The sequence below is a fragment of the Aegilops tauschii genome, chromosome 7 (genome assembly GCF_002575655.3).
Source record: "Aegilops tauschii subsp. strangulata cultivar AL8/78 chromosome 7, Aet v6.0, whole genome shotgun sequence".
Lineage (NCBI taxonomy): Eukaryota > Viridiplantae > Streptophyta > Magnoliopsida > Poales > Poaceae > Aegilops > Aegilops tauschii.
The window spans coordinates 521,680,185-521,687,844 of record NC_053041.3 but is presented as its reverse complement, the minus strand read 5'-3'; positions in this window follow the sequence as shown (position 1 = coordinate 521,687,844).

Below are 7,660 nucleotides of genomic sequence, written 5' to 3'. Positions count from 1 at the left end.
GCAGGCTGGCCCAAGCGTGACCCACGTGCGAGCAAGCCGCCGCGCTGGCCTTCGCTCGAGCCAGATGGCTGGCCTTAGCGCGGCGCGCGCGAGCAAGCCGCCGCGCCGCCGTGCCAATCTAGCTAGCAAACCTTGCAGACAAGCACCTAGACGGAGCTATCTTGGCTAGCTAGCGGCCGCGAGCTCCATACGGTTTTGACCTCGCCTTCTGCCGGCGGCGGTAGCTGCGTCCCATGGCTGAGGATGACTAGGTGGACGGGCCGGAGGTAGGAGGTCACTCGGGGATTTTTGTGCAGACTGACATGTAGGTCCCACAAGTCATAACGCCTAACTTGTCGGTCGAATAGAAGGCGTTGACTTAAGGGGCAACATGGGTTGAAACGTGCCTATAACAGCACTTTGTAGAGTAGTCGTTTCTTGGTAGGGCTGCTTGGTAAGGGCATGTACAATGGTTGATAAGGTAGTCTTATATTAAGTCTGCCACCTATGCAAGTGGTACTAGTTTCTTGGCATTATTAGTGGTTTCTTGGCATTATTAGTGGTTTCTTGTAAGGAACAATGTACTACTAGCGACAAAAGGCGGTTCTAGGTTGCGTTGTACTCCAACGAGTACTACTAGTGGTCGCGGGAGTGTATACTTCATTTTGTGGGTTCGATCCCAGCCGAACGCACAGCGGCATTTTTTTAAATAGTAACTTCGCTGTGAGCCAATATTGTACACGGGTAGTTTGAGTTTTGAAGTCGAACGAACATGTCGCACCACAATCTAGGTGCACTGGGTAGCCCAGCCACGTGAACGGGTTTTCCTTCCCATCATCTCGTGGAGTCGTGGTGTGACGCTCCCGATTTGACCGTACACTAATCATGCACGCAAATGTGTACGACCAAGATCAGGGACTCACGGGAAGATATCACAACACAACTCTAAAACATAAATAAGTCATACAAGCATCATAATACAAGCCAGGGGCCTCGAGGGCTCGAATACAGGTGCTCGATCACAGACGAGTCAGCGGAAGCAACGATATCTGAGTACAGGCATAAGTTAAACAAGTTTGCCTTAAGAAGGCTAGCACAAACAGGGATACAGATCGAACGAGGTGCAGGCCTCCTGCCTGGGATCCTCCTAACTACTCCTGATCGTCGTCAGCGGGCTGCACGTAGTAGTAGGCACCTCCAGTGTCGTAGGTGTCGTCGTCGACGGTGGCGCCTGGCTCCTGGACTCCAACATCTGGTTGTGACAACCAGATAGAAAAGAAAAGGGGGGGAAAGAGGGAAAGAAGCAACCGTGAGTACTCATCCAAAGTACTCGCAAGCAAGGAGCTACACTACGTATGCATGGGTATATGTGTAAAGGGGCATATCAGTGGACTGAACTGCAGAATGCCAGAATAAAAGGGGGATAGCTAGTCCTGTCGAAGACTACGCTTCTGGTCATCTCCATCTTGCAGCAGGTAGAAGAGAGTAGATTGAAGTCCTCCAAGTAGCATCGCATAGCATAATCCTACCCGGCGATCCCCTCCTCGTCGCCCTGTTAGAGAGCGATCACCGGGTTGTATCTGGCACTTGGAAGGGTGTATTTTATTCAGTATCCAGTTCTAGTTGTCATAAGGTCAAGGTACAACTCCGGGTCGTCCTTTTACCGAGGGACACGGCTATTCCAATAGATAAACTTCCCTGCAGGGGTGCACCACATAACCCAACACGCTCGATCCCATTTGGCCGGACACACTTTTCTGGGTCATGCCCGGCCTCGTAAGATCAACGCGTCGCAGCCCCACCTAAGCACAACAGAGCGGTCAGCACGCCGGTCTAATCCTAAGCGCGCAGGGGTCTGGGCCCATCGCCCTATGCACACCTGCACGTTGCGTACGCGGCCGGAAGCAGACCTAGCCTAGTGGCGTTCCAGTCCAATCCGGCGCACGCCACTCAGTCGCCGACGTCAAGAAGGCTTCGGCTGATACCACGACGCCGGGATACCCATAACTACTCCCGCGTAGATGGTTAGTGCGTATAGACCAAATGGCCAGACTCAGATCAAATACCCAGATCTCGTTAAGCGTGTTAAGTATCCGCGAGCGCCGACCAGGGCCAGGCCCACCTCTCACCTAGGCGGTCTCAACCTGCCCTGTCGCTCCGCCACAAAGATCCACTTGCGGGTACTCCTACGAGCCGACCCGACTTTAGTCATCACAGGTGTCATGTATGTAGTATATAAGTATATACCCGTGATCACCGCCCAGGTGATCACGGCCCGATAGTATAGCACAGCAGACGGACAAGAATGTAGGGCCACTGATGGAAATCTAGCATCCTATACTAAGCATGTAGGATTGCAGGTAAAGGTATCAACAGTAGTAGCAAGGATAGGCTATGCATCAGGATAGAATATCGAAAAGCAGTAACATGCTACACTACTCTAATGCAAGCAGTATAGAGAAGAATAGGCGATATCTGGTGATCAAGGGGGGGCTTGCCTGGTTGCTCTGGCAACTAGGAGGGGTCGTCGACTTCGTAGTCGAACTGGGCAGCAGTGTCGGTCTCGTAGTCTACCGGAGAGAAGAGTGGGAAGAAACAGTAAATACAATGCAAACATAAGCATGACGATGCGTGACATGACAGTGAGCGGTGCTAGGGGTGTCCTAACGCGACAGTAGGTGGTACCGGTGAAGGGGGGGAACATCCGGGAGGTATTCCCGATGTTTCGCGTTTTCGGACAGACGGACCGGAGGGGGAAAGTTGCTAGTTCGATAGGTTAGGGAGGTGTGGTGGACGAACGGACTACGTATCCGGATTCGTCTCGTCGTTCTGAGCAACTTTCATATAGAAAACATTTTCATCCGTGTTACGGTTTAAAAGATATGAATTTTTAAAGTTTATTTGAATTTCTGGAATTATTTTTATTCAGCAAAAATGAATTACGACGTCAGCATGAGGCAATGCTAACGTCATCAGGTCAACAGGTCGGCTGACCAGTCAAACCAGACAGGTGGGTCCAGTGGGACCCACATGTCAGCCTCTGTTAGTCTAATATTTAGTTAAACTAACCTAACAGTATAATTAGAGGGGTGGGCCCCATATGTCAGTGAGTGATTAGTTAAAATAATTATTTTTATTTATAAAACATTTTCTTTTTCTTTTCTTTTTTATATTTTTGCGGCGGGGCCCGCATGTCAGTGACTGGGTATGCCCAGTCAGCAGTTGACTGGGTCAACCCAGTCAACTGGGGCCCGTGGGGGCCACTGGCAGGGGCACTGGGGTGGCCCCAGGCCAGCCACGTCGGCGGCCGGCGCCGGAGCAACGCCGGCGACCAAACGCACGGCGGCGCAGCTCGGGAGGGGTACGGGCTTCACGTACAGGGGGTCTTCGGGGGCGTGGCTGGGCGCGTTCGACGCGGCTCAGCGTCGCGCGTCCAACGGCGGTGGCCGGAGGGGCTGGAACGGCCGGGGACGACCGCTACAAGCTCGCCGGCGGCGAGGTGTTACGGGTGCCCGACGGAAGCTGCGTTAGAGCGCGCGAACGGCCGAACTAACTACCTAGGCGGGCGCGGCACGGTGCGGTCGGGCTAGCGGGCCTACGGCCGTGACCATTTGGTCAACGGAGACACGCCGGCGGCGAGCTCCGCGGCGTGGCGTTCGGGCGCGCGTGGGGGAGCAGCTGCGGAGCGCGAGCGAGCTAACGGAGAGGGGGAGGAGAAGGAGAGGCTCACTGCGAGGCTGTAGGGAGTGGCAGTGAGCTCGGGGAGGGCGCGGGGTAGCCGGAATCGGCGACGAACGACGGCGGCCGAAGGTTGAAGACGAGCTCGGGGAGGCCGGTGCAGAGGCGCTCGACTCGTTCCCGAGGGCGTAGTCGACGTAGTCGACGGCGGGAAGTCGTTCGGGCACGTCGTCGGGGCGATCGGGGCACGGTGGCCGCGAGTTCGACGGTGAACGGCGGCGAGCACGCGCGGGCAGAGGGGATCGAAGGGGAGAGAGAGGTGGATCTGGCGGGGGGAGAGGCGCAGAGGCCGAGGGAGTGAGCGGGGTGAGTGGGAGAGAGGCCCGAGGGGGCGGGGGCCGCTGGCGCCCTTATCCTCTCCGGCGTCAGTGCCGGCGAGGTGGTCGGGCGGGAGCGCGCGCCCCTGTTCCGATCCGGTCGGGGGAACAGGGAAGGGGACGCGGGAGGGGGGGGGGGAGAGTGGGCTGGGGCGACTGGGCCGGGGGGGTTCGGGGGTGGCGGCCCAGTTTGGGCCGGGGTGCAGTGGGGGAACGGGCCTTCTCCTTTTTTCTTTTTCTGTTCTGTTTTGTTTTCTGTTTACTTGTTTATTTTCTTTTCTGTTTTAGTTCATTTAAAAGTATTTAGGTATTTTATAAAAATGTGTTTTCTCCACCATAATTACCAGTGTATTATTTGGCACCCACCGAACATTTTTGTTTAAATTTTTGAAAACTTTTATTTTTCACTTTAATTATATTTGAAGTTTGAATTAGGAGTTTGAAAAGGAAGGTGATTCAAATGTGATCAAGCCCTGTTTAGCAACATGATTAGCTTAATCACAGGGAGTTACTGTAGCATGATTCTCAGGGTGTTACAAATCTCCTCCACTACGAGAAATCTCGTCCCGAGATTTAGGGGGTAGAAGGAAACAGTGCGGGGTATTCTTCACGCAGACGATCCTCTCATTCCCAAGTGGCCTCATCTTCAGAATGGTGCGACCACTGGACTTTGAGAAACTTGATCGCCTTCTGACGTGTGCGGCGTTCAGCTTGGTCGAGAATGCGGACCGGATGCTCCTTATAGGAGAGGTCTTGCTGCAATTCGAGCACTTCATGATCCACAGCTCGGATTGGGTCCTTGAAGCAACGGGGGAGCTGTGACACATGGAACACGTCGTGAACCTGAGAAAGGTTCGGCGGTAGCTCCAGTTGGTATGCCACTTTTCCACGCCTTTCGAGAATAGTGAATGGGCCAATATAGCGAGGAGCTAGTTTGCCCTTGATCCCGAAGCGGTGAGCACCCTTCATAGGTGTGACTCGAAGATAAGCCTTTTCGCCAGGTTGATAGACCATGTCTTTATGATGACGGTCATACTGACTCTTCTGACGTGACTGAGCAGTCTTGAGATTCTCACGAATAATGCGGACTTGTTCTTCGGCATCTTGGATAATATCCGGACCGAAGAGTGGACGTTCCCCAGTTTCTGACCAGTTCAGAGGGGTTCGGCACTTTTGTCCATATAACACTTCGAAGGGGGCCATCTTCAGACTAGCTTGATAGCTATTATTATAAGAGAACTCAGCATACGGGAGAGATTCCTCCCATTTCTTGCCGAAGGAAATAACACAAGCTCGAAGCATGTCTTCGAGAACTTGATTGACGCGTTCAACTTGTCCTTGCGATTGAGGATGAAACGCAGTACTGAATGACAGATGAGTTCCCATAGCTTCTTGGAAACTTGCCCAGAATCTTGAAGTGAATAAGCTACCACGGTCTGAACTGATAACCAATGGAATACCGTGGAGTGAAACAATCCTGGACATATAGAGCGTTGCCAACTGGCTAGCAGTGATCGTTTCTTTGACCGCCAGGAAATGTGCAACTTTGGAAAGCCGGCCAATGACGACAAGAATAGCATCATTACCTTTCGGTGATTTGGGAAATCCAGTGACGAAGTCCATCTCAACATGGTCCCATTTCCATTCAGGAATAGGGATAGGTTGTAGAGTTCCAGCAGGCCTTTGATGTTCTGCTTTGATACGACGGCAAACGTCACACTCAGCAACATAACGAGCAATGTCTTGCTTCATATTAGTCCACCAGAATCTCTGACGGATATCTTGGTACATCTTTGTACTACCAGGGTGGATACATAGAGGCGTATCATGAGCTTCTTTCATAACTTCCTGTGTCATATCCAGGTTTTTCTCTGCACATGGCACCACTAGGCGGCCCTTGAAGTATAAGGTGCCATCTTCAGCAATGGTGAAGAATGAGGGCTTTCCTTCTGCGAGGTAGCGCTTAATCTTGTGGGCTTTAGAGTCATACTTCTGTAGCCTTTTGATGCTGTCCTCGAGATCTGGTTTAGCAACTAGGGTATTGAGGGAACCTTGGGTAACAACGTGGAGGTTCACCTTGCCAAACTCCTTAGGAGGGGGAGCGAGTGCACCCGGAGGAACAATATGGAGGTTCAGCTTCCTGAATTCTTCAACAAGCGAGGGCTGAACTTTGTGAACCTGGAGGTGGTTGCAGTAAGACTTGCGGCTCAAGGCATCAGCCATTACATTAGCCTTGCCTGGCGTATAGGAAATACCCAAGTCAAAGTCTGCAACAAGCTCCATCCATCTCTGCTGACGGAGGTTCAGATCTGGCTGAGTAAACAGATACTTCAGACTTTGGTGGTCGGTGAAGATCTCGCAACGATTACCGAGAAGGTAATGTCGCCACTGCTTCAGCGCATGAATGACAGCAGCAAGTTCGAGGTCGTGAACTGGGTAGTTCTTTTTCTGAGGGCGCAATTGTCGAGAGGCATAAGCAATCACTTTGCGGTCTTGCATTAGGACACAGCCTAATCCTTGACGGGAAGCGTCGCAGTAAATGATGAAGTCCTTCTTAGTATCAGGTGGAGCTAGAACTGGGGCAGAAGTCAACTTGTCTTTGAGTGCCTGGAAACTTTCCTGACATTTGTCTGTCCATTGGAACTTGACACCCTTATGCAACAGGTTAGTCAGAGGTCTGGCGATCTTGGAGAAGTTCTCGACAAATCGACGACAATAGCTGGCGAGACCGAGAAAACTTCTGACTTGCTTAACGTTCTTGGGAGGAGTCCAATCAAGAATAGCCTGAACTCGTTCAGGGTTGACGGCAATACCATCCTTAGAGATGACATGCCCAAGATAGGTTACTTCCGGTAGCCAGAATTCACATTTGGAGAACTTAGCATATAGTTGATGTTCTCGTAGCTTTTCCAGCACAAGTCGAAGATGTTCCGCATGTTCTTCTTCGTTCTTGGAGAATACCAGGATATCATCCAGATAAACCACGACGAACTTGTCGAGGTAATCCATGAATATGTAGTTCATCAGACGAGAGAAGGTGGCTGGAGCATTGGTCAAACCGAAAGACATGACGGTGTACTCGTATGAACCATGGCGAGTCACGAAGGCGGTCTTTGGGATATCCTCTTCGCGAACACGGATCTGGTGGTAGCCCAACCTCAAGTCGGGCTTAGAGAACACTGACAAACCCGCCAGTTGATCATACAGATCATTGATCCGAGGAAGAGGGTATTTATTCTGAATGGTGGCTTGGTTTATAGGACGGTAGTCTTGAACTAACCGGTTTGTCCCATCCTTCTTCTTGACAAAGAGAGAAGGTGCTCCCCAAGGAGAGCAACTTGGGCGAATAAATCCTTTGCGAAGAGATTTGTCGATTTCCTCCTTAAGCTCAAGGAGTTCATGCGGCGGCATTTTGTAGGGTCGCTTGGCTATAGGAGTGGTGCCTGGTTTCAAGTCGATGATGAATTCGACAGCTCTAGCAGGGGGAATCCCCGGAAGTTCTTCAGGGAAGACGTCGAGGAATTCACGCACGACGGGAATGTTTTCAATGCCCTCGAGTGGTGCAGCGTTCAATGCATTCAATGCATAGAGCCTTGCCTCGGCATTTTGCACCAGATGAGCTTGGT